At 40.7% G+C, this 26,384-nt stretch overlaps 1 protein-coding gene across 1 annotated transcript in view; it reads right to left on the bottom strand.

The window, feature by feature from the left end:
• Positions 1-515: 515 nt before the first annotated feature.
• The window catches only part of EXOG (exo/endonuclease G), a 59,597-nt gene continuing 33,728 nt past the window's right edge, over positions 516-26,384 (bottom strand). The window contains exon 8 of the transcript XR_006337457.1: positions 516-536. The gene's annotated coding sequence lies outside the window, so the exon portion shown is untranslated. The remainder of the gene's footprint in view (positions 537-26,384) is intronic.

Genomic DNA, 26,384 nt, shown 5'->3' with positions numbered 1-26,384 from the left:
TGTCAGTGTTGAACCATGTACATAGTATTTTAGCGGTGGTGTGTGTGTGGATGTATACTATACAAATTCAAAAGTAGTTTGTGACACATGGAAATTGCATAGCAATGAGGATATACTTAGAACTGAGAATAGAACATCTGGAGATAACATTTTACTACTTCCCGGGGTGGGGGGGGGAGTTAATTCATGGACATTTTTACTTGATTTTATTAAATATTTCATAATGTGTATTACTTTATGATTAAATTTGTTCCTCTGGATAGTCATTTTCTATCACTGCCTTAATATATGGCCCACGCATTTCGCAGTTTAAAGAACACTCTACAGTTCATAAGTAGAAATCTAGCAGTCTTGGCTGGGCTTTCTGTTTAGGGTCTTAGAAGGTCAATGAGGAGGGGCTCATGAGGCATAGGTTCTTATCTGCAGCTTCCAAGAGAGAATCCACATCCAGGACCATTCAGGTGCTAGGCAGAATCCATTTCCTTCTGGTGGTTTCTGTGTCACCCTTCCATGGTCACACCTTGCACCTGGTGTCCCTGAGGAGAGAAGAAATACTGTGTCATTGTGTGCTCATTTGTGTCTAATCTTTTACAGTGTATTCAGTTGAAAGGATCATCACAAGTATTTTATGTCAGTAAGGTTATTACCTCAAGGTCTAAAACTAGAAACTATTCAGTTAGGTTATGATTTAAATGCAAGTCATGGGATTAGTGAATAGAAAAAATTAGTGACCCCCAGTCTACCTGCTGCAACTACCATCACCCACCTCCATCCCTCTCCTCCTTCATTCTCTGCTCCTCATTGACCTCACTCTCTCTGCCTGTGACCTTTAGATATCTCTGGAACTAATGCTTCCCCTTCTCGGCCTCTTTACTTCACTCCCACACCCATCCTGTGCATTTAAGACCTTTATCTCCATGAAACCTCTATCCCCTGATCACAAACTCTCAGCCCAGCCCTCCTCCCCTTCTGCTCCCCTAAGCCTTTCATCCTTCATTTCCTCCTCCTCCTCTGCCCTTTGCCCTCCGGTCATACCAGGGACTTCCGCCCATTTCTCATGTCTGTGTGTCTGATGCCCTCAGATGTTCCAGTCTTCAGTTACCAAGTGTCCTGAACCATTTCCCCCACCCCTATAACTCCTGACTCTGCAATTTCCTCTGCAATTTGGGGGAATAGTTTGAAAAGAATAGGTGTTAACTCTTCTCTAAATGTTTGGCAGAATTCACTTGTAAAGCCATCTGCTCCTGAACTTTCATTTTTTGGAAGCCTTTTTAAATAGCTCATTTATGTATGGTATTCTCTGATGGCGCAGCAGGTAAAGAATCTGCCTGCAATACAGGAGACACAGGTTCAGTGGCTGGGTAGGGAAAATCCCCTGGAAGAGGAAAATGTAACCCACTCCAGTATTCTTGCCTGGGAAATTCTGTGGACAGAGGAGCCTGGTGGGCTATGGTCCATGGGGTTGCAAAGAATCGAATGCAACTGAGCAACTGATGCATCTATATCTACATAGATAGATAGGAGTGTATATCCACCTGGTGCAATATGTCATTTAAGGCCGACGTTTCCTCACTGATTTTTCTGTCTGGATGACCTGTCCAGTGTTATAAGTGAGGTGTCAAAGGTCCCTACTTTTATTGTTACTGTCAATTTCTCCCTTATGTTAGTTAATACTTGCTTTATGTATTTTGGTGCTCCTATGTTGGGTGCATAAATACTTAAAATTGTTGTATTTTCTTCTTGGATTGATCCTTTGATCATTATGTAGTGTTCTCCTTTGTCTCTTTTAAAAGTCCTTATTTTAAAGTCTAATTGGTCTGGGAATTTCCTGGCAGTCCAGTGATTAGGACTCAGCGCTTTCAGTGCCGTGAATCAGGTTCAGTCCCTGGTGGGGTACTAAGGTCCTGCAACTCACGCAGGCAGAAAACATTTTTTTAAAAGGCTGTTTTAAAGATCACTTAAAATTTTAAATATACTGGCATGTGGAGTATGAGAGACTTATTGGGATATACTATAGTTTCAAAAAAGTTAAAAATAGAACTACTGTATGGCCTAGTGATTCCACTCCTGGATAAATATTGAAGAAAAAGCCAAAACACTATTTCAAAAAGATAGATGTACCCCAATGTTTATAGTAGCAGTATTTACAATTGCCAAGATATATAAGCAACCTAAGTGTCCGTCAGCAGATGAATGAATAAAGAAGATGTGTATTGACACACACACACACACTTCAATACTACCTAACAGTGAAAAAAAAAAAATTTTGCCATTTGCAGCAACATGGATGGCCTTGGAGAGCATTGTGCTAAGTGAAGTAAGTCAGAGAAAGGCAAATACTGTTTGAAAATTATAACAAAGGAGTGACTATAGCTAGAGAAAAAACAAACTCACAGACACACAGGACGAACCAGTGGTGATCAGTAGGGAGATGGGAGGGGCAGTATAGGGGTTGCAGAGTGGGAGGTTCACACTATCGGCTGTCAGATGGGCTCATGGGGGACTTCCCCGTGATCCAGTGGCTAAGACTCCCATGCTTCCAATGCAGGAGGCCTAAGTTTGATCCCTGGTAGGAAATTAGATCCCACATGCTGCAACTAAGCCCTGCCACAGCCAAAAAAAAAAAAAAGATAGGCTCAAGGGTATAGTATACAACATGGGGGAAATAGCAATACTTTATAACCATAAATGGGAAGGAACCTTTAAAATTGTATTACATTTTTTTAATTTTTAAAAATAAAAAATTTTTAAAGATTCTGTATTCTCAAAGAATATTTGAAAAAGTAGATACGTTTTGTCTAATTTTTCTCTTAATCAGTATACTTCAGAGAATTGAGAAAATATAAATATGTCAGTTGCACCACAATTCATAACACACACATAGACACACAATAAACAAAAAATGCTGATCTACTGATTCAGTTACAATATGCTTTATTAACATAAATCACAATTTCCTTTGTGAATCATCAATATGTAGTCATAACATCATTTTAAAAGGCTTCTGTCCATTCCTAGCACAAAATGCTAATCCACCCTCCATTGTTGCCATTGGTTTATTTTCAACCAAAACTGCAGTGCAAACAACTTCACTGCAAACAAAATGAACAGCCACCTCTGTTTATTAAAGATACTGGCTTTTCAAGTGGAGGTTTTAATCAGTCCAGGCTTGTTCTTGTAGGTTTCCATTACTCTCACACTCTCGTAACAGCCAGTGATATTCTTCCTTATCACTTCTTTGTATTTTCTAAACAGTTTACAAGAATCATATTTTTAATGTATGCTCAGTCATGTTAAATTTCTGAAATACAGTTGAACTCAATTGATAAATATTTTCAAAGACCTTAAAGATTCAGAACCAAGAGTTCTAACTTTTTTGATATCATTGTGCATATGTGTCCCTTAGTGTATTTGTAAAATGTAAAGTGTATCATCCACAAAGACAGTGACAAGATTTACCCAGGTGAAAATAATTAATGTGAATTCTTCTGTGAATGTTTGATAGAGGAAAAAAAAAAAGCTGGGTAGAAATCACCAGTGAAGCCATATAGTCCTGGTATTATTTGTTGGGAGATTTTTTTTTTTTTTAATTTTTTTATTAGTTGGAGGCTAATTACTTCACAACATTTCAGTGGGTTGTGTCATACATTGATATGAATCAGCCATAGATTTACACTTATTCCCCATCCCGATCCCCCCTCCCACCTCCCTCTCCACCCGATTCCTCTGGGTCTTCCCAGTGCACCAGGCCGGAGCACTTGTCTCATGCATCCCACCTGGGCTGGTGATCTGTTTCACCATAGATAGTATACATGCTGTTCTTTTGAAACATCCCACCCTCACCTTCTCCCACAGAGTTCAAAAGTCTGTTCTGTATTTCTGTGTCTCTTTTTCTGTTTTGCATATAGGGTTATCGTTACCATCTTTCTAAATTCCATATATATGTGTTAGTATGCTGTAATGTTCTTTATCTTTCTGGCTTACTTCACTCTGTATAAGGGGCTCCAGTTTCATCCATCTCATTAGGACTGGTTCAAATGAATTCTTTTTAATGGCTGAGTAATATTCCATGGTGTATATGTACCACAGCTTCCTTATCCATTCATCTGCTGATGGGCATCTAGGTTGCTTCCATGTCCTGGCTATTATAAACAGTGCTGCGATGAACATTGGGGTGCACGTGTCTCTTTCAGATCTGGTTTCCTCAGTGTGTATGCCCAGAAGTGGTATTGCTGGGTCATATGGCAGTTCTATTTCCAGTTTTTTAAGGAATCTCCACACTGTTTTCCATAGTGGCTGTACTAGTTTGCATTCCCACCTTGTTGGGAGATTTTTGAGCACTGTTTCAGGGTCCATAATAGTAATTTGGTCTGTTCAGATTGTTTTATTTCTTCATGATTCAATCTTTTTATTTTTTTAATTTTTTATTTGGCCTATAGATTTTTTAGGATCATGTTGTTCAATTTTTACATATTTGTAAACTTTCTAGTCTCTGTCCTGTTGTTCATTTCTGGTTTCTTACCATTATGGTTAGCATGTAAGTAAGCAAAATACTATATGATATCACTTATATGTGAGATCTAAAATATGACACAAATGAACCTCTATATGAACCAGAAACAGAATCATGGACATGAAGAACTGACTGGGGGTTGCCAAGGAGGAGGGGTTCAGGGCGGGATGGAGTGGGAGGTTGGGGTTAGCAAATGCAAGCTTTTATGTATAGAATGGATAAACAGCAAGATGGTACTGTATAGCACAGAGAATTATATTCAATATCCTATAATAAACCACAATGGAAAAAATGTGTGTGTGTGTGTGTGTGTGTGTGTGTATATATATAACAGACTCACTAATAATTAGTATGATATCAGTCTTCTTAAATTTGCTAAGATTTGTTTACTGGACCATCACTTGATCTGTCCTGGAAATGTTCAGCAAGCAATTGAGAAGAATTTTGATGCTATCGGATGAACTGCTATGTTTTTGCCTGTTGAGTCCATTTGGTCTGACGTATAATTCAAGTTTAGTACTCCCTCACTGACGTACTCTCTGGATGATCTATTCACTGTGGAAAGTTGGGTATTAAAGACCCCAAACACTTTTTTTCTATTGTCTATGTCTCTCTTCAAATCTGTTAGTATTTGCTTAACACAGTAACACTGGTGAGTGCATATTTATTTGTTTGTCATCTTGATGAATTGACATTATCATTATTTCAGTTCAGTTCAGTCGTTCAGTCACATCTGACTCTCTGTGACCCCATGGACTGCAGCACTCCAGGCTTCCCTGTCCATCACCAACTCCTGGAGCTTGCTCAAACTCATGTCCATCAAGTCAATGTTGCCATCCAACCATCCATCCTCTGTCATCCCCTTCTCCTCCTGCCTTCAGTCTTTGCCAGTATCAGGGTCTTTTCCAAGGACTCAGTTCTTCACATAAGGTGGCCAAACTTCATCAACTTTAGCATCAGTCCTTCTGATGAATATTCAGGATGGATTTCCTTTAGGATTCACTGGTTTGATCTCCTTGCACTCCAAAGGACTCTCAAGAGCCCTATCCAACACCACATTTCAGAAGCATCAATTCTTCAGCGCTCAGCTTTCTTTACAGTCCAACTCTCACATCCATACATGACCACTGGAAAAACCATAGCTTTGACTAGACGGACCTTTGTTGGCAAAGTAATGTCCCTGCTTTTTAATATGCTGTCTTGGTTTGTCATAGCTTTTCTTCCAAGGAGCAAGTGTCTTAATTTCATGGCTGCAGTCACATCTTCAGTGGTTTTGGAGCCCAAGAAAATAAAGTCTGTCACTGTTTCCTTTGTTTCCCCATCTATTTGCCATGAAGTGATGGGACCAGATGCCATGATCTTAGTTTTCTGAATGTTGAGTTTTAAGCCAGCTTTTTCACTCTCCCCTTTCACTTTCATCAAGAGGTTCTTCAGTTCCTCTTCATTTTCTGCCATAAGGGTGGTATCATCTGCGTATCTGAGGTTATTGATATTTCTCCAGGCAATCTTGATTCCAGCTTGTGCTTCATCCAGCCTGGCATTTCACATGATGTACTCTGCATACAAGTTAAATAAGCAGGGTGACAATACACAGCCTTGATGTACTCCTTTCCCAGTTTGGAACCAGTCTGTTGATCCATGTCCAGTTCTAACTGTTGCTTCTTGACCTGCATACAGATTTCTCAGGAGGCAGGTAAGGATGTCTGGTATTCCCATCTCTTAAAATGAATTTTCCACAGTTTGTTGTGAGCTACACAGTCAAAAGCTTTGGCATAATCAATAAAGCAGAAGTAGATGTTTTTCTGGTATTCTCTTGCTTTTACGATGATCCAGCAGATGTTGGCAATTTGATCTCTGGTTCCTCTGCCTTTTCTAAAACCAGCTTGAACATCTGGAGGTTCACAGTTCACATACTGTTGAAGCCTGACTTGGAGAATTTTGAGCATTACTTTGCTAGCATGTGAAATGAGTGCAATTGTGCGGTAGTTTGAACATTCTTTGGCGTTGCCTTTCTTTGGGATTGGAATGAAAACTGACCTTTTCCAGTCCTATGGCCACTGCTCAGTTTTCCAAATTTGCTGACATATTGAATGCAGCACTTTCACAGCATCATCTTTTAGGATTTGAAATAGCCCAACTGGAATTCCATCACCTCCACTAGCTTTGTTCATAGTGATGCTTCCTAAGGCCCACTTGACTTTGCATTCCAGGATGTCTGGCTCTAGGTGAGTGATCACACCATTGTGGTTATCTGGGGCATGAAGATCTTTTTTGAATAGTTCTTCTGTGTATTGTTGCCACCTCTTCTGAATATCTTCTGCTTCTGTTAGATCCATACCATTTCTGTCCTTTATTGTGCCCATCTTTGCATGAAATGTTCCCTTGGTATCTCTGATTTTCTTGAAGAGATTTCTCGTCTTTCCCATTCTGTTGTTTTCCTCTATTTCTTTGCATTGATCACTGAGGAAGGCTTTCTTATCTCTCCTTGCTGTTCTTTGGAACTCTGCATTCAGATGGGTTTATCTTTCCTTTTCTCTTTTGCCTTTCCCTTCTCTTCTCAGCTATTTGTAAGGCCTCCTCAGGCAACCATTTTGCCTTTTTGCATTTCTTTTTCTTGGGGATGGTCTTGATCACTGCCTCCTGTACAGTGTCACAAACCTCCGTCCATAGCTCTTCAGGCAGTCTGTCTGTCAGATGTAATCCCTTGAGTCTATGTGTCACTTTCACTGTATAATCGTAAGGGATTTGATTTAGGTCACACCTGAATGGTCAAGTGGTTTTCCCTACATTCTTCAATTTAAGTCTGAATTTGGCAATAAGGGGTTCATGATCTGAGCCACAGTCAGCTCCCGGTCTTGTTTTTGCTGACTGCATAGAGCTTCTCCATCTTTGGCTGCAAAGAATATAATCAATCTGACTTTGATATTGACCATCCGGTGATGGTCCATGTGTAGAGTCTTCTCTTGTGTTGTTGGAAGAGGGTGTTTACTATGACCAGTGCATTCTCTTGGCAAAACTCTGTTAGCCTTTGCCCTCTTCATTTTGCACTCCAAGGCCAAATTTGCCTATTACTCCATGTACCTCTTGACTGCCTGCTTTTGTATTCCAGTCCCCTATGATGAAAAGGACATCTTTTTTGGGTCTTAGTTCTAGAAGGTCTTGTAGGTCTTCATTGAACCATTCATCTTCTTCAGCATTAGTGGTTGGGGCATAGGCGTGCCTTACTGTAATATTGAATGGTTTACCTGGGAAACGAACAGAGATCATCCTGTCATTTTTGAGATTGCACCCAAGTACTGCATTTTGGACTCTCTTGTTGACTATGATGGTTACTCCATTTCTTCTAAGGGATTCTTCCCCACAGTAGTAGACTCAAACACAGGTCTGGCTCAGTCTCTGTGGGGTCTTTGGCTCCTGGTGCAGATAAGGGTTTGTCTGAGCTCTCTGAGCGTCTCTGGTGGTTATGGGATTTGAGTCTAAACGTGATTTCGCCCGTCCTACTTTCTTGCTGGGGCTTCTCCCTTGCCCTTGGATGTGGGGCACCTTTTTTTGCTGGGATCCAACATCTTCCTGTCGATGGTGGTTCAGCAGCGAGTTGTCATTTTGGAGTTCTCACAGGAGAAGATGAGCGCACATCCTTCTACTCCGCCGTCTTGCCCTTCTCCTGTCATATGATGACCTTAATTTTTTTTCTTGTTGCAGCTTTTGGCCTAGAGTCTGCTCTGTCTGGTATAATTCTTGCTACCACTGCCTTCCTCTAGTTGCTACTTGTATGGCATGTTTTGTTCTAAAGCTTCACTTTGAGCCTAATTTGTGTGTTTAACACTGAAGTCAATCTCTGATAGGCAGCATATAGTTTGATCTTATATATTTTTTCCTAATCTAGTTGATTTACAATGCTGTATTAGCTTCAGGTATATAACAACAATTATACATCTGCATATATCCATTCTTTTTTAGATTCTTATTCTCTTATAGGCCATTACAGACTACTGAATAGGGTTCCCCATGCTATACAGTTGGTCCTTATTATCTATTTTACATATAGTAATATAGAAATGTGTATAGGTCATTTTCAATTTCCCAATTTATCCCTCCCCCACCTTAACCCCAATAACAGTGTTTGATTTCTACATCTGTAATTCTATTTGTTTTGTAGATAAGTTCGTTTGTACCCTTTTTTTTTTTTTAGATTCCACTCGTAAGCAATATGATATTTGCCTTTCTCTGACTTCACTCAATATGACAGTCTCTAGTTCTAGCCACGTTGCTGCAAATGGCATTATTTCATTCTTTTTTATGGCTGAGTAATCTTCCATTGTATATATGTGTTGTAGTCTTTGCAAGGGTTGGAAAAGAATCTCCAGACATGGAGTATTTCAGAAACGAGTGTGTTTATTAAGAACAAATAGCAGAGATAATGTGGCAGTGCAAGCACGGTCAGGCCGACTTCCTGACAGATCAGGGAGCGCCGACCAAAGGGAGAATAGAGAGGGAGAAGGGGTTAGAACAGTCAGCAGGCTCAAAGGAGAGCCGACGCTTTCATGGGCTTGAACTTGAGTGAAAGACGCTCAGTCGTGTCTGACTCTTTTCGATCCCATGGACTATAGCCTGCCAGGATCCTCTGTCCATGGAATTCTCCAGGCTAGAATTCTGGAGTGGGTTGCCATTCCCTTCTCCAGGGGATCTTCCCAACCTAGGGACTGAACCTGGGTCTTCTGCATTGCAGGCAGATTCTTTACCATCTGAGCCACCAGGGAAGCCCTTTTGTGGGCCAGTAGCCAAGTTTTATAGCCTCAAGACAGAAAATTCTTGCTGGAAGGGTGGCATTAGGTGATTGGTTAGGGCACTATTGGATGAGTACCGGGGTGGGTATTTTTACCTAATGTGGGGTCAGGGAACTGGTTGGTAAGGATGATGCGGGGAGCGCTTAGCAATGGTTTCTGTAGAGTTCAATCAGTTCCGGAGATGACCTCAGTGCTGGGCTCCACATCTGTGGCCTCGGTTCAAGGCCTCACACCTGTGACCTCAATATGGGACTCCACAGTATGTACCGAATCTTCTTTATCCATTCCCCTGTTGATGGACATTTAGGTTGCTTCCATGTCCCAGCTGTTGTAAATAGTGCTGCTATGAACAATGGGGTGCATGTGTCTCTTTAAGTTATGATTTTCTCCGGATATATACCCAGGAGTGGAATTGCTGGATTATGTGGTAGCTCTGATGCTGGGAAAGATTGAAGGTGGGAGAAGGGGACGACAGAGAATGAGATGGTTGGATCACATCACTGACTCAATGGACATGAGTTTGGGTGAACTCCGGGAGTTGGTGATGGACAGGGAGGCCTGGTGTGCTGCAGGCCATGGGGTCACAGAGTCGGACACGATTGAGTGACTGAACTGAACTGATGGTAGCTCCAATTTTCATTTTTTAAGGAACCTCCATCCTGTTCTCAGAAGTGGCTGTACCAGTTTACATTCCCACCAGCAGTGTAGGAGGGTTCCCTTTTCTCCACACCCTACCCAGCATTTACTGTTGGTAGATTTTTTGATGATGGGCATTCTGACTGGTATGAAGTGATACCTCATTGTACTGAATAGTTTTGACTAGTATTTCTTTAATAATTAATAATGTTGAAAATCTTTTCATGTGCTTTTAGCTATCCATATGTCTTCGGAGAAATGTCTATTTAGATCTTCCACCCAATTTTTTATTGGATTTTTTTTAATTGAGCTGCATGAGCTGTTTGTGTATTTTGGAGATTAATCCCTGTCAGTTGCTTCATTTGCAAATATTCTCTCCCATCCTGAGGGCTGACTTTTCATTTATATCTTCTTGATGTATTAATCCTTGTATCATTATAAAATCAGCTTCTTTTACTGTTGGTTTTGACTTAAAGTCTGTTTTATCTGATTTAACTATGGCTACCTCCACACTATTTGGCTTCCACTCGCATGAAATATAGTCATCCATCCTTTTACTTTGAGCCTATTTGTGTTCTTAGAGCTGAAATGAGTGTCTTATATGCAGACTATAATTAGGCTTTATTTTTTTTTTAATCCAGCCAGCCACGCTATGGCTTTGATTTGTGACTTCAATCTGTTAACATTTAGAGTGATTTTTGACATGTAAGGACTTATGACTGACATGTTATTAATTGCTTTCTGTTTTGTTAACCCATTGTTTCTTTCCCCCTCTGTGCCTGTCTATCTCTGTAAATCAGTGATTTACCAAGTTGTTATGCTATGCTTTTTTTTTTTTTTTACTGTTTGTGATTCTACTAAAGAGCTTTGCTTTGTGGCTACCGTAGGGCATACAGAAAACATCCCAAAGTTAGAACAGTCCATTTATGCTGACAGAAACTTATCTTTGCATGCCTGTAAGTGTTCCATTCTTTTATTCTTCTATGTTTTTTATTTCACAACATGTCCTTTTACCTGCATGTTTGTTAAAATGCTGTCGTAAGTATCCACTTTTCTCTGGCATTTTTCATTTCATTTTAGTTCCAGAATGTTTTTTGGTTCTTTTTTTACAGTTTTTGTCTGTTGTGTTTTTCTGCTCTTTTCTTCCTTTTTTTTTTTTCCTGATTTTATTGAACTCTTTTTCTGTCTTTCCTTGTAGCTTACTGAGATCTCTTATAACAGCTTTTTAAAGTTATTAATTAGGTAGATTGATGATTTCTAAGTCTTTGGGGTTGATAACTGGAAGACTTGTGAAATCATTTATTATTGTTAGATTACATTTTTTTTTAAATGTTCCTGTGGGGTTTGTGCTACTATATTCACTTCCGAAGTAGCAGCCACCTGCTCCAGGGTTTACTAATTGTCTTCAGGAAGCAAACACCCTCTGTCAGCCCTCTAGAATTAGAGAGGGCTTTCTAGGCTTCCTCAGGCCTGTATGGATAAACCTGTTTCACATTTCTTATCACATCTTTCGGCAGAATTCTTGAGCTTGTATACCATCTTTTGATCTTGCAACACAATAGGCTGGGTGCCGACAGCCCCTCTTTCTTCTCCTAAGGATGGTGCTACTGCAGAAACTTATGGTCTGTCTCTGTCCTGCAGATGTGACCCAGCTTTCTGGGTGTGTTCTCAAGCTGTTGCCCAGAGCTTGCTCTCAGGGCCTTGGTGGGGAGAGCACATGGGAACTGACCACAAAACTGTGAGGATTTGTGGTGGGGGGCTGTGCGGAGCACCGAGGGCGCCCTCTGCCCAGTTTGGAGGCTGTTTGAGTGAAGCGTCCCTGTTGACTCATGGATGGGCTTCTTCATGGAGTCCGTGATTCAGTTAGTAGCATCTGTGCCACATTAGTGTCTTAGGAGAATCCTATGAGTTCTTCCCAGCCCCCAATCATGAAACTAACTCATAATTCAGCACGCTGGATGGCCAAGAAAGCAAGAGGCCTGTTTCGATGCATTCACACAGTTGGGGGCGTGCTGTCCCCAGCTTGGGTCTTCTTCCTCAGGATTGCTTTGGCAGTGTGGGTATTTTGCCGCTCTGTATTTATTTTAGGATCATTTGTCCTAGTTCTGTGAAAAATGTCATGGGTATTTTAATTGGGATTGCTTTAAATCTGTACATTGCTTTGAGTAATAAGGCTATTTTAAAAAGACTAATTTTTCCAATCCAAGAGCATAGGATATGATATCTTTTCATTTATTTATGTCACCTTTAATTTCCTTTATCAATGTCTCATACTTTCAGTATATAAATCTTTCACCTCTGTGGTTAAATTTATTCTGAGGTATTGTATTACTTTTGATACAATCACATTTTTTTTCCTTAAGTTCCCTGATAGTTTGTTATTAGTACAGAGAAAGATAACTTATTTCTATGTATTCATTATGTGTATTTCCAACTTACTGAATTTATTTATGCTAATTTGTTGGTGAAAACTTCAGGGTTTTCTCGACATGTTATCATGTCATCTGCATACGGTGACAGTTTTACTTCCCTTAGAAATTAGATCCAAGTTTTTAATTTTATTTTTTCACTGTCACTAGCACTGTTAATACTGTGTTGAATAAAAGTGCTGAGAGTAGGCATCCCTGTCTTGCTCCTGTTCTTAGAGGAATTTCTTCCAGCTTTTCACCACTGGGTGTGATAGTAGCTCTGATTGTCATAAATGCCCTCTAGTAGAAAAGCTATGTTGCCTTTATACCCACACTGAGAGTTTTTATCATAAAGCATATTTTGAATTTTGTTGATACAAAAGTTTACCAAATAACTTTAGCTGGAGGTATGAGGATCATCATGTGATTTTTATCCTTTGTTCTGCTAATTTAGTGCCTCACTCATTGATTTGCATACATTGAATCATTCCTGCATTGGTGAGCTAAATCCCATTTGATCACGCTGTATGGTTCTTTTAATGTATTGTTGAATTCAGTTAACTGCTCTTTTGTTAAGGGGTTTTGCATCTATATTCATGACTGATATTGACCTGTGATTTACTTTTTTTTGGTAGTGTCCTTCTCTGGTTTTCATCTATGGGTGATGCTGGCCTCAGAATTGAATATTGAACATTGAATATATCCTATCATTCCCTCCTGGTCTGCAAAGTCCGCTGATAAGAGTGTGAAAACACTCTTTCTTCAGCTTGGGGGGAATAGTTTGAGAAGGATAGATGTTAACTTTCCTTTAAATGTTTGATAGAAATTTATCAGTGAAGTCACCCAGTCCTGGACTTCTGTTTATTGGGAATTTTTTTTATTACTCATTCAATTTCATTTCTAGTAATTGCTCTGTTTCTATTTTTATTTATTCCTGATTCAATCTTAGAAGATTTATGTTCCTAGGAGTTTATTCACTTCTTCTGGGTTGTCCAGTTTGTTGGTATATAACTGTTTGTAGCAATCTCTTCTGGTACTTTGTATTTCTGTGGTGTCTTATAACTTCATCTCTTTCATTTCTGGTTTACTTGGGCCCTTTCTTTTTAAAAAAAAAAATAATATTTTTGTCTTTTATTCTTTACAAAAACTTAAGTGTTTGATCTACTACCCTTACTATATGTATACCTTTTCCAGGGAGATTTTTTACTTTTGTATGTTTTTTGTTACTAATTAGTGACACTTCTTTTAAGCTGAAGTAGATTGCTTCAACATTTCTTATAAGGCTGCTTTATTAGTGATGAACTTATTTAGCTCTTGCTAGTCTGGGAAACTCCTAATCTCTCCTTCAATTGTGAATCATAATCTTGCTGGTAGTGTTCTTATTGTAGGCTTTTTCTTTTTAGAACATGAATATATCCTGTCATTCCCTCCTGGTCTGCAAAGTCTGCTGATAAGTCAGCTGACAGTCTTGGGGGAATACCTTGCACATAACTAGTTGCTTTTATTTCACTGCATCTATGATCCCTCTTTAATTTTTGACCCTTTAACGTGTCTTGGTGTGGACTTGTCTGCCTTCACCTTGTTGGGGACTCTGTGCTTCCGTCCCCGGATTTGGAGAGTTATCAGTTGTTATACCCTCTAATAAGGTCTCTGCCCCTTTCTCTCTCCTCTTCTTTCTGGGATCCCTATAATGCTCCTGTTACTATTTCCTGATGTTGTCTCAGAGGTCCCACTTTCTATTTGTTCATTCTTTTTTCTTCGTGCTATTGAGCTTGGGTGATTTTCACTTCTCCGTCCTCCAGATCACTGATTTGTTCTCCTATATCACATCATCTAATGTTGCTTCCCTCGTGTGTGTGTTAATCTCAGTTATTGTATTTTTCAGCTATTAGGTTCTTTATTATATTTTATTACTCTCTGAAGTTCTCACTCTGTCCATCTCTTCTTCTCCTGACTTGGATGAGCATCTCTATAATCATTACCTTGAACATTTTTTTTTTGATACAATGCTTATCTCTGTTTTATCTAGTTCTTTTTCTGATGTTGTATCTTGTTACCACATTTGTAACAAATTCCTCTGTTTCCTCAGGTGTCCTAATTCTCTTCATTTCTCTTCATTAGGTCCGGTTCATTCCACTTCCCGGTCTTGGAGAAGTGGCCTTACCCAGGGGATGCCTAGCGGGCCCAGCAGCACGTTCCCTGGCCAGCACAGGCGGGCGACCCCTCTGTGGGCTGCGTGGCGGGCCTGCTATTGTGGACCGGCTGGTAGGCGGTGTTGGGCCCTGGCCTAAACTGACATGAGGTCCTGCATTTTGTGATTGCCCTGGGCGTGCTGGTAGGCAAGGCAGCACCCCCATCATGGGTGGCGGCGTGCAGCACTCCAGGTGCGCAGGGGTCGGCGGGGCCCCCAGTGCATCTGGGGGTGAGGCCTCGTGGAGCAGAAGCGCCGCAGGCTTGGTGGCAGCTGGGGCACGCCAGGACACGCACCAGGTCGAGGGAAGACGGAAATGTTGCCTGCCAACGCCTCAGTCCCTAGCGGGAGTCCCAGCTGCCTCTCGCCTCCCCAGGAAGCGCTCTTGAGTTGAGCAAGTAGGTCTGACCCAGGTGTCTTGGGAACTGCCGGCTCCGAGCGGGGCCTGAGGACAGGGGAGAGTGTGTGTGGTGGCCTCTGACTTCCTAAGCCTCCGGCCCTCCTGAACGTAAGCCCCGCAGGTTCTCAGAGCCGGACCTGCTGTGCTGTTTCTTCCCCACCCGCCCGGGGGCGGAACCCTGGGCTAAGCAGCCCGAGGGAGGCCTCAGACCCTGGCCCAGACCCAGACCCAGACCCAGACCCTCTGCAGTTGAGACACCTTCTAGTCGTGAATCACTGTGCCGGAGGTGTGGGTGTGTTAGACTGTGATTCCAACCCTCCTCTCCACCTGTGCTTTCTCCTTCCTTATACTTTCAGTTGCGCAAAAATTTCTCTACTGGTCTTCAGGTCATTTCAGAGATGATTTCTGGGCGAATTGTTGTGATTTTGATGTGCCTGCGGGAGGAGGTGACCTCAGTATCTTCCTACGCTCATCTTCTTGATCCCCTCTCAAGAGCTTTTTTTTTTTTTAATATATGCACTTAACACTGTAAACATAACTCTTTGAATTGTTTTACCTGCACATCATGAGCTTAGATACTTGTGTTTCCAATTTTGTCTGCTTTAAGATATGTATTTTTTATTTCTCTATTGCTTTATTCTTTTAAAATATTTATTATTTATTTACCTGACTGTGCCAGGTCTTGGTGGCGGCACACGGGACTTTTAGTTGCGGTGTGTGGGATCTAACCCGGGCCCCCTGCATTGGGAGCATGGAGTCGTGGCCACTGGACCACCAGGGACGTCCCCTACTGATTGATTCTTGTGTGCAGTGGCTGTTCGGGAGCTTGTTGTTCACATTGCTAAGTGTTCTTGAATTTTTAATTATTCTTGAGTTTCGGTTTCAAATCATTGTGGTAGGAAATGATGCTTGACATGATTTCAGTCTTCTTAGATTTTTGAAGATTTCTTTTGTGGTGTGGTATAACATCCTGGGAAATGCTCTATGAATACTTGAGAAGGATGAAAATTTTGCTGCCACTGAGTGCAATGTACTGTAAATGTCTGTTACGGTCACTTGATATCACGTGTGTATTCAAGTTCAGTGCTTCTGGGTGGGTATTCTGTCTGAGTGATCTATACAGTGTTGAAAGTTGGGTACTGACATTTCTTACCATTATTTTATTTCTTCATGTTTTCCCTTTCACAAGTGTTTATATTTCCTTTATATGCTGAGATGCTCCAATGTTGGATACGTACATATTTATGTAGGATACAATATATGTATGTTGGTTACATACATAATCTCTTGATGAATTAGCCCCTTTATGATTATATGATAACCTTCATTTCTTTGAGAGGTTTAAGTCTTCTTTGCCTTATAATAGTGAGGCAAGTATCATTTGCATGGAATATCTTTTTTTCCAGTTATTCAATTTTATCCTATACATGGCCTTAAAATTTACACAGATCTCCTGTACATAGTATGTAATTGGTTTTTCTGAATCCATTCAGGCACCCTATGGGTTATTTAAATTGAAGTATATGTCACTTATAATATTACATTAGTCTCAATGGTACAAAATTTTAGTATTTTTATACATTATGCCCCACTTAGTTATTACAAAATAATGGTTATATTTCTGTGTTGTATAATATATCCATGTGTTTTTTTTTAATTTATCTTTTTATTGAAGGATAATTGCTTTACAGAATTTTGTTTTCTATCAAACCTCAACATGAATCAGCCATAGGTATACATATATCCCCTCCCTTTTGAAACCCACTCCCATCTCCCTCCCCATCCCACCCCTCTAGTTTGACACAGAGCCCCTGTTTGAGTTTCCTGAGCCATACAACAAATTCCTGTTGGCTCTCCATTTTACATGTGGTAATGTAAGTTTCCATGGTACTTTTTCCATACACCTCACCCTCTCCTTCCCTCTCCCCATATCCATAAGTCTATTCTCTATGTCTATTTCTTCATTGCTGCCCTGTAAATAAATTCTTCAGTACCATTTTTCTAGATTCCATATATGTGCATTAGAATATGATATTTATCTTTCTCTTTCAGACTCACTTCACTCTGTATAATAGGTTCTGAGTTCATCCACCTCATCTGAACTGACTCAAATGTGTGCCTTTTTATGGCTGAGTGATATTCCATTGTGTATGTGTACCACAACTTCTTTATCCATTCATCTGTCGATGGACATCTAGCTTCCATGTTCTAGCTATTGTAAATAGTGCTGCAATGAGCACATGTGTCTTTTTCAATTTTGGTTTCTTCAGGGTATATGCCTCGGAGTGGGATTGCTGGGTCATATGGTGGTTTTATTCCTAGTTGTTTAAGGAATCTCCATACCATCTTCCTTAGTGGCTGTATCAATTTACATGCTCACCAACACTGCAAGAGTGTTCCCTCTTCTCCACACCCTCTCCAGCATTTATTGTTTGTAGGCTTCTTGATGATGGCCATTCTGACCAGTGTGAGGTGATATCTCATTGTAGTTTTGATTTGCATTTCTCTAATAATGAGTGATGTTGAGCATCTTTTCATGTGTTTGTTAGCCATCTGTATGTCTTCTTTGGAGAAATGTGTGTTTAGGTCTTTTTCCCACTTTTTGATTGGGTTGTTTGTTTTTCTGGCCTTGAGTTGTATGAGCTGCTTGTATATTTTGGAAATTCATCCTTTGTCAGTTGTTTCCTTTGCTATTATTTTCTCCCATTCTGAGGGTTGTCTTTTCACCTCGCTTATAGTTTCCTTTGCTGTGCAAAAGCTTTTCAGTTTAATCAGGTCCCACTTGTTTCCTTTTGTTTTTATTTCTGTTACTTTATTTCTGATCTTCTACGTAGAGGATCTTGCTTTGATTTATGTCATTGAATGTTCTGCCTGTGTTTTCTTCTAAGAATTTTATAGTTTCTGGTCCTACATTTAGGTCTTTAATCCATTTTGAGTTTATCTTTGTGTATGGTGTTAGGAAGTGTTCTAATTTCATTCTTTTACATGTAGCTATCCAGTTTTCCCAACACCATTTATTGAAGAGGCTGTCTTTGCCCCATTGTATATTCTTGCCTCCTTTGCAAAAATAAGGTACCCATAGGTGCATGGGTTTATTTCTGGGCTTTCTATCTTGTTTCATTGGTCTGTGTTTCTGTTTTTGTGCCAGCACCATACTGTCTTGATGACTGTATCTTTGTAGTATAACCTGAAGTCAGGGAGGTCGATTCCTCCAGCTCCATTCTTCTTTCTCAAGACTGCTTTGGTTATTCGGGATCTTTTGTATTTCCATATGAATTGTGAAATTTTTTGTTCTAGTTCTGTGAAAAATGCCACTGGTAATTTGATAGGGATCACATTGAATCTGTAGATTGCACTTGGTAGTACAGTCATTTTCACAATATTGATTCTTCCTACCCAGGACCATGGAATATCTCTCCATCTGTTTATGTCATCTTTGATTTCTTTCATCAGTGTCTTATAATTTTCTGTGTACAGTTCTTTTATCTCCTTAGGTAAGTTTATTCCTAGATATCTAATTCTTTTTGTTGCAATGGTGAATATGATTGATTACTTAATTTCTCTTTCTGATTTTTCATTGTTAGAATATAGAAATGCAAGTGATTTCTGTGTATTGATTTTGAATCCTGCAACTTTGCTAAATTCCATGTGTGTTTATTTTCTACATTTGTTGTTGTTTAGTCACTAAATCATTCTGGCTCTTGGCAACCCCATGGACTGCAGCATGCCAAGCTTCCCTGTCCTTCACTATTTCCCGGAGTTTGCTCAAATTCATGTCCATTGAGCCGGTGATGCCATCCAACCATCTCATCTTCTGCCACTGCCTTCTCCTTTTGCATTCAATCTTTCCTAGCATCAGTGTCTTTTCCAGTGAGTCAGTTGTTCAAATCAGGTGGCCAGAGTATTGGAGCACCAGTCCTTCCAGTGAATAGTCAGGGTTGATTTCCTTTAGGATTGACTGGTTTGATCTCCTTGCAGTCCAAAGTAAGTTGCCATGTCCTCCTCCAATGGACCATATTTTGTCAGAACTCTTCATTATGACCTGTTCGTCTTGGATGGCCCCACACAGCATGAGCATGGCTCATATAGCTTCATTGAGTTTCACAAGCCACCCCACCTCGACAAGGCTGTGATACATGAAGAGGATTTTCTCCATAGGGTACTGATTATCTTTCCCTCCCTGCTTCATTCTCCCCCGTGGAAACCATTACTTTGTTCTCTGTAAGTCTATTGTTGTTTTGTTATATACATTTTTTTCTTCCATTTTTTTAGATTCTACATGTGAGAATATAGAGTATTTCTCTGTCTAACTTATTTCACTAGGTATAATACATTCTAGGCCAGTCCACATTGTTACAGGTGGCAGAATTTGATTTTTTAAAATTATTTATATTTACTTATTCCTCTTTTTGACTGCGCTGAGTCTTCATTGCTTTGCATGGGCAGATTCTTTTTTTTTTTTTTTTGCATGGGCAGATTCTCAACCACTGTACCACCAGGGAAGTCCCTCCTTACAATTTTGGTTTGCATTTCTAGGAATTACCTATGTTGACGATCTTTTCAGCTGCTTTCCCCCCCCCCATGTTTTTATTAATTTACCTCTTGAAATGAGCAACAGAAATTTGGCCCAGTTTTTAATTATTTTTCTGTTACATATCACATGATGTTTCTTGATGGCCAAGGTCATGTAGAGCCTGTAAAAGTGTTCATGACTCAGTCGTGTCCGATTCTTTGCAACCCCGTGGAATGTGGCCTGCCAGGCTCCTCTGTCCATGGGATTCTCCAGGCAAGAATACTGGAGTGGGTAGCCATTCTCTTCTCCAGGGGATCTTCCCAACCCAGGGATTGAACCCAGGTCTCCTGCATTGCAGGCAGATGCTTTACCATTTGTTGTTGTTCAGTCTCTATGTCTGACTCTTTGCAGCCCCACGAACTACAGCACACCAGGCTTCCCTGTCCTTCACTATCTCCCTGGGTTAGGTCAAACTCATGTCCATTAAGTTGGTGATGCCATCCAACCATCTCATCCTCTGTTGCCCCTTTCTCCTCTTGCCTAAATCTTTCCCAGCATCAGGGTCTTTTCCAATAAGTAGGCTCTTTGCATCAGGTGGCCAAAGTATTGGAGCCTCAGCTTCAGCACCAACTCTGAATATTCAGAGTTGATTTCCTTTAGGATTGACTTGTTTGATCTCCTTGCTGTCCAAGGGACTGTCAAGAGCCTTCTTCAGCACCGCAGTTTGAAAGCATCAGTTCTTCGGTGCTCAACCTTCTTTGTGGTCCAACTATCACATCCATACATGACTATTAGAAAAACCATAGCTTTGACTAGACAGACCTTTGTCAGCAAAGTGATGTCTCTGCTTTTTAACATGCTGTCTAGGTTTGTCATAGCTTTTCTTCCAAGGAGCAAGTGTCTTTTAATTTCATGGCTGAGGTCACCATCCACATTGATTTGGGAGCCCAAGAAAATGAAATCTGACAGTTTCCACTTTTCCCTATCTGTTTGCCATGAAGTGATGAGACCAGATGCCATGATCTTCGTTTTTTGAATGTTGAGTTTTAAGCCAGCTTTTTCACTCTCCTCTTTCACCTTCATCTAGAGGCTCTTTAGATTTTCTTCACTTTCTGCCATTAAAGTGGTATCATTTGCATATATTTACCATTTGAGCCACCAGGAAAGCCCAAGCCCTTGAAATGTCCATAAAAACCACTTTTAAATTTGTTGTTCTGGGAAATGGCCTCAAGGGGGCAGCATTTCTTCATGCCCCCTTCTGGTAACAAGGACAAGCCTTGTCATAGCCAAAGTCCTATGCCTGGGTTGTAAAGTAGAGTGCACAGTGATAAACAGGGAAAACAAACAGCCAAGGGTCGAAGGTCCTTACTGCTTACTCATTACCCTTCACCCTCCAGACATATCCCAAGTCCTACCAGAGCGCTAGGCTGAGACTGTTGTGGTAGGATGGTGAAATGATTAAGTAGGAGGCTAGAAGTAGGAAGGCCGCCACCAGGAGACGTGGAGACAGGATGACTTTTCAGAGCTCTTCCGACCCAGAGTATGCACCTTTTTTTTGGGAAAAATAGGCTCAGTGTAACTGCAGAAGAGCCCTGCTGGATCTGAAGATGCCTGTCCCATGCAGAGGGAACCAGGCACTCTAGATCCAACAGGGGAAGGCTCATTTGCTTACACATGCTCACCACCACCTTAAGCAACATGACGGTCCACCTTGGGATCCGTGCCTGCTCAAGCCCCAGGGGTGTGACACCCTCAGATTGCCAGGCCTGAGGGCTCTAGTGTAGGCATTTGTATTCATTTTCTTCTCTTATAACTTTTATTTTCTATTAGCAGTGTTATGTTTGTTTGAGGTCTATAGCAACTTGATTCATATATACATTTATCTCTTCTTTTATGACTCTCTTTCAGTGTAGCTTAAGACAGATTGTTCCTGTTGTATTCAGGAAGTCCTGGTTCATTATACTTTTGTTATATCTCTGAGTCTTGCTAAGTACCTATATATTTATGTCTTTTTATCCAGGCTATCTAAGTATCCAGCTATCCAACTGTATAGCTATCTAGTTGTTTCTACCTATTTGTATTTATCTCTCTCTATCTAGCTGTCTATAGATCTATCAATGTATCTATCTATAATGAATTCCAAGGACAGAGGAGCCTGGCAGGCTACAGTCAATGGGGTCACAAAGAATCACATGGCTGAGTGACTAACACACACACTCACCACTGTCTATTTCTCTATATTTCTCACTATTAATATCCAGCCATTTCAGTATACAGCTGTCTATATTTATATCTATATCCAGCTCTCTACCTAGGTATCTATATATCTATTTATATATATATATATATTTATACTATATCCAGCTATCTATGTATTTTTTCATGTATATTTATATCTATGGGGCTTCCCAGGTAACTCAATGGTAAAGAATCCAACTGCAATACAGTAGAGATGCAGGTTAGATCTCTGGGTTGGGAAGACCCCTGGAGAAGGAAATGACAACCCACTGCAGTATTCTTGCCTGGGAAATCCCATGGAAAGAGGAGTCTGGCAGACTATATTCCATGGGGTCACAAAGAGTCAGACTTAGCAACTAAACAACAATAATTTATACCTATGTTTATCTAAGTATCAATTTATCCAATTATCTAGCTATCTTTCTCCCTATTTTTATTATCCAGCTTTCTGTACATCCAGATACCTGTCTTTCTATATTTATATCTATAACTCAAGCTATTTATTTGTTCTTGTTCAGTCCCAAAGGCGGCGTCCCACTCTTGCCATCCCATAAACTGTAGTCAGCCAAGCTACTCTGTCCCTGAGGTTTCCCAGACAAGAATGCTGGAGTGGGTTGTCATTTCCTTCTCCAGGGGATATTCCCGATCCAGAGATTGAACCCGCATCTCCTCCACTGGCAGCCACATTCTTTACCACTGAGCCACCAGGGAAGGCCAACATGCTATCTCTTCATCTATCTATATATCTATATGTGTATTTACGTCTCTGGGCTTCCCAGTTAGCTCAGCAGTAAAGCAGCCGCCTGCCAGGGCAAGAGCCGCAGAAGGTGCAGATTCAGTCCCTGCATTGCAAAGTTCCCAAGCAGGAGAAATGGGAACCCACTCTAGTATACTTGCCTGGGAAATCCTATGAGCAGAGAAGCCTGGTGGGCTACAGTCTATAGGGTCACAGAGAGTCAGACACAACTGACCAAATGAGCACACACGCATATTTGTATCTATCCATCTATCTATAAACTCAGCTATCTATCTATATTTATATCTTTGGATCCAGCTGTTTACAGCTATCAAACTCAATTTATCTACTTACTTATTTCTGGTTATGTTTCTGTCTCTCTATCCAGTTATCTATAGATCTATCTGTAAATATATATCTACCCACTACCTCTTGATGTATATTTATATATATGTCTTATATATATGACACATATATGTCATATATTTTATATATGGTGTATACACACACACACACATATCAATCTTAAAGGAAATCAACCCTGAATACTCATTAGAAGGACTGATGCTAAAGCTGAAACTACAGTATTTTGGGCATCTGATGGGAACAGGCAACTCATTCGAAAAGTCCATGATGCTGAGAAAGATTGAGGGCAGAAGGAGAAGACAGCATCAGAGGATGAGATGGCTGGATGGAATTACTGATGCAACAGACATGGGCAAACTTCAGGAGACGGTGAGGAACAGGGAGGCCTGGTGTGCTGCAGTCCACAGGGTCACAGAGTTGGCCACACCTGGGGGACTGAATAACAACATATATGTCTGTCTATCCGAACTCTATATATCCAGCTATCTCTTTATTAATCTATCCCTCTTTATACCAATATCTGTCAAGCTATGTATAGACGTATTTACTATAATTACTATCTGCTGCAATTAATACATTAAGCTATATAATTATGTTTATATCTGTCTCTGTATACATCTATCTATATGCAGATATATTCATCTGTCTTTATATCAGTAACTACATACATAGCTAGCTATATATCCTCTTCTGTATCTATATTTATAACTATCTTTCCAGCTATTTATTACCCAGCTATTCAGGTGTCTCTTTATTTATCTATGTAACTATATCTGTGTATGTTTTAATTCCTACCACTTAGATTACCTAACCCCTGAGCCCCAAACTTCCCTTCAGTTCAGTTCAGTCGCTCGGTTGTGTCTGACTCTGCGACACCATGAATCACAGCACGTCAGGCCTCCCTGTCCATCACCAGCTCCCGGAGTTTACTCAAACTTAGGTCCATCGAGTCGGTGATGCCATCCAGCCATCTCATCCTCTGTCGTCCCCTTCTCCTCCTGCCCCAAACCCCTCCCAGCATCAGGGTCTTTTCCAATGCGTCAACTCTTTGCATGAGGTGGCCAAAATATTGGAGTTTCAGCTTCAACATCAGTCCTTCCAATGAACACCCAGGACTGATCTCCTTCAGGATGGACTGGTTGGATCTCCTTGCAGTCCAAGGGACTCTCAAGAGTCTTCTCCAACACCACAGTTCAAAAACAGCAATTCTTCGGTGCTCAGCTTTCTTCACAGTCCAACTCTCACTCCATACATGACCATTGGAAAACCATAGCCTTGACTAGACCTAGGACCTTTGTTGGCAATGTAATGTCTCTGCTTTTTAACATGCTGTCTAGGTTGGTCATAACTTTCCTTCCAAGTAGTAAGTGTCTTTTCATTTCATGGCTGCAGTCACCATCTGCAGTGATTTTGGAGCCCAAATAAATAAAAGTCTGACACTGTTTCCACTGTTTCCCCATCTATTTCCCATGAAGTGATGGGACCAGATGCCATGATCTTAATTTTCTGAATGTTGAGCTTTAAGCTAACTTTTTCACTCTCCTCTTTCACTTTCATCAAGAGGCTTTTTAGTTCCTCTTCACTTTCTGCCATAAGGGTGGTATCATCTGCATATCTGAGGTTATTGATATTTCTCCCGGCAATCTTGGTTCCAGCTTGTGCTTCCTCCAGCCCAGCGTTTCTCATGATGTACTCTGCATATAAGTTAAATAAGCAGGGTGACAATATACAGCCTTGACGTACTCCTTTTCCTATTTGGAACCAGTCTGTTGTTCCATGTCCAGTTCTAACCTGTTGCATACAGGTTTCTCAAGAGGCAGGTCAGGTGGTCTGGTATTCCCATCTCTTTCAGAATTTTCCACAGTTTATTGTGATCCACACAGTCAAAGGCTTTGGCATAGACAATAAAGCAGAAATAGATGTTTTCTGGAACTCTCTAGCTTTTTCGATGATCCAGTGGATGTTGGCAATTTGATCTCTGGTTCCTCTGCCTTTTCTAAAACCAGCTTGAACATCTCGAAGTTGATGGTTCACATATTGCTGGAGCCTGGCCTGGAGAATTTTGAGCATTACTTTACTAGCGTGTGAGATGAATGCAATTGTGCGGTAGTTTGAGCATTCTTTGGGATTGCCTTTCTTTGGGATTGGAATGAAAACTGACCGTTTCCAGTCCTATGGCCACTGCTGAGTTTTCCAAATTTGCTGACATATTGAGTGTAGCACTTTCACAGCATCATCTTTCAGGATTTGAAATAGCTCAACTGGAATTCCATCACCTCCACTAGCTTTGTTCGTAGTGATGCTTTCTAAGGCCCACTTGACTTCACATTCCAGGATGTCTGGCTCTAGGTGAGTGATCACACCACTGTGATTATCTGGGTCACGAAGATCTTTTTTGTGTAGTTCTCCTGTGTATTCTTGCTACCTCTTCTGAATATCTTCTGCTTCTGTTAGGTCCCTACCATTTCAGTCCTGTATCAAACCCATCTTTGCATGGAATGTTCCCTTGGTATCTCTAATTTTCTTGAAGAGATCTCTAGTCTTTCCCATTCTGTTGTTTTCCTCTATTTCTTTGCATCGATCTCTGAGGAAGGCTTTCTTATCTCTCCTGGCTATTCTTTAGAACTCTGCATTCAAATGGGAATATCTTTCCTTTTCTCCTTCGCTTTTCGCTTCTCTTCTTTTCATAGCTATTTGTAAGGCCTCCTCAGACAACCATTTTGGCTTTTTGCATTTCTTTCTCTTGGGGATAGTCTTGATTCCTGTCTCCTGTACAATGTCATGAACCTCCGTCCATAGTTCATCAGGCACTCTGTCTGTCAGATCTAGTCCCTTCAATCTATTTCTCACTTCCACTGTACAGTCATAAGGGATTTGATTTAGGTCATACCTGAGTGGTCTAGTGGTTTTCCCTACTTTCTTCCATTTAAGTCTGAATTTGGCAATCAGGAGTCCATGATCTGAGCCACAGTCAGCTCCCGGCCTTGTTTTTGCTGACTGTATACTTCCCTTAGGTAACTCTAAGTTTGTTACCTGTCTGGGAGTAGGTTGCTGTTTGATAAAGTAGATCATTTGTATTCATGTTGGATTCTGTCTCAGAGCTGTGCCATATATCATTAGTCTTTCTGTGAATACGGGGATCAGTGTGATCTTCTGCAGTTTATCAATGTTGCTACTACTGGGAGACTTCACTCTTATCTTTTAGCTGAGTAATATCCACTGCATATGTATACCCAGTCCTCACTGTCAAAGTATATGCATGTGTCCAAGGACTTTTTCGTAGGTTTCATGCCCTGCTTCTTGTAAACAGCAGAGCATGGAACGTTGGGGTGCACGTGCCATTTGGAAGGATGGTTTTCTCCAGATAGAGCCCCAGAAGTGTATTTCAGTATCTCCTGGTTGCTATGTTTTCAGTTTTGAAAGGAAGCTGCTTATTGCTTTTTTGAGTGGCTTTTAGCCATCTGCATTCCCTTTATGAAAAAAAATGACAGTTCCGTTTTCTCCATCACCCTGGATCATTTATTTCTCCTAGACTGCCTGTTGACCAGTGCTAGATGATACCTCACTATTCCTTTGGGTTTCCATTTCTCTAAGAG

Source organism: Cervus elaphus, chromosome 24 (assembly GCF_910594005.1).
Source record: "Cervus elaphus chromosome 24, mCerEla1.1, whole genome shotgun sequence".
NCBI lineage: Eukaryota > Metazoa > Chordata > Mammalia > Artiodactyla > Cervidae > Cervus > Cervus elaphus.
Note: the sequence above shows the minus strand (reverse complement) of the source record. Positions and strands in the feature narration are given on the sequence as shown.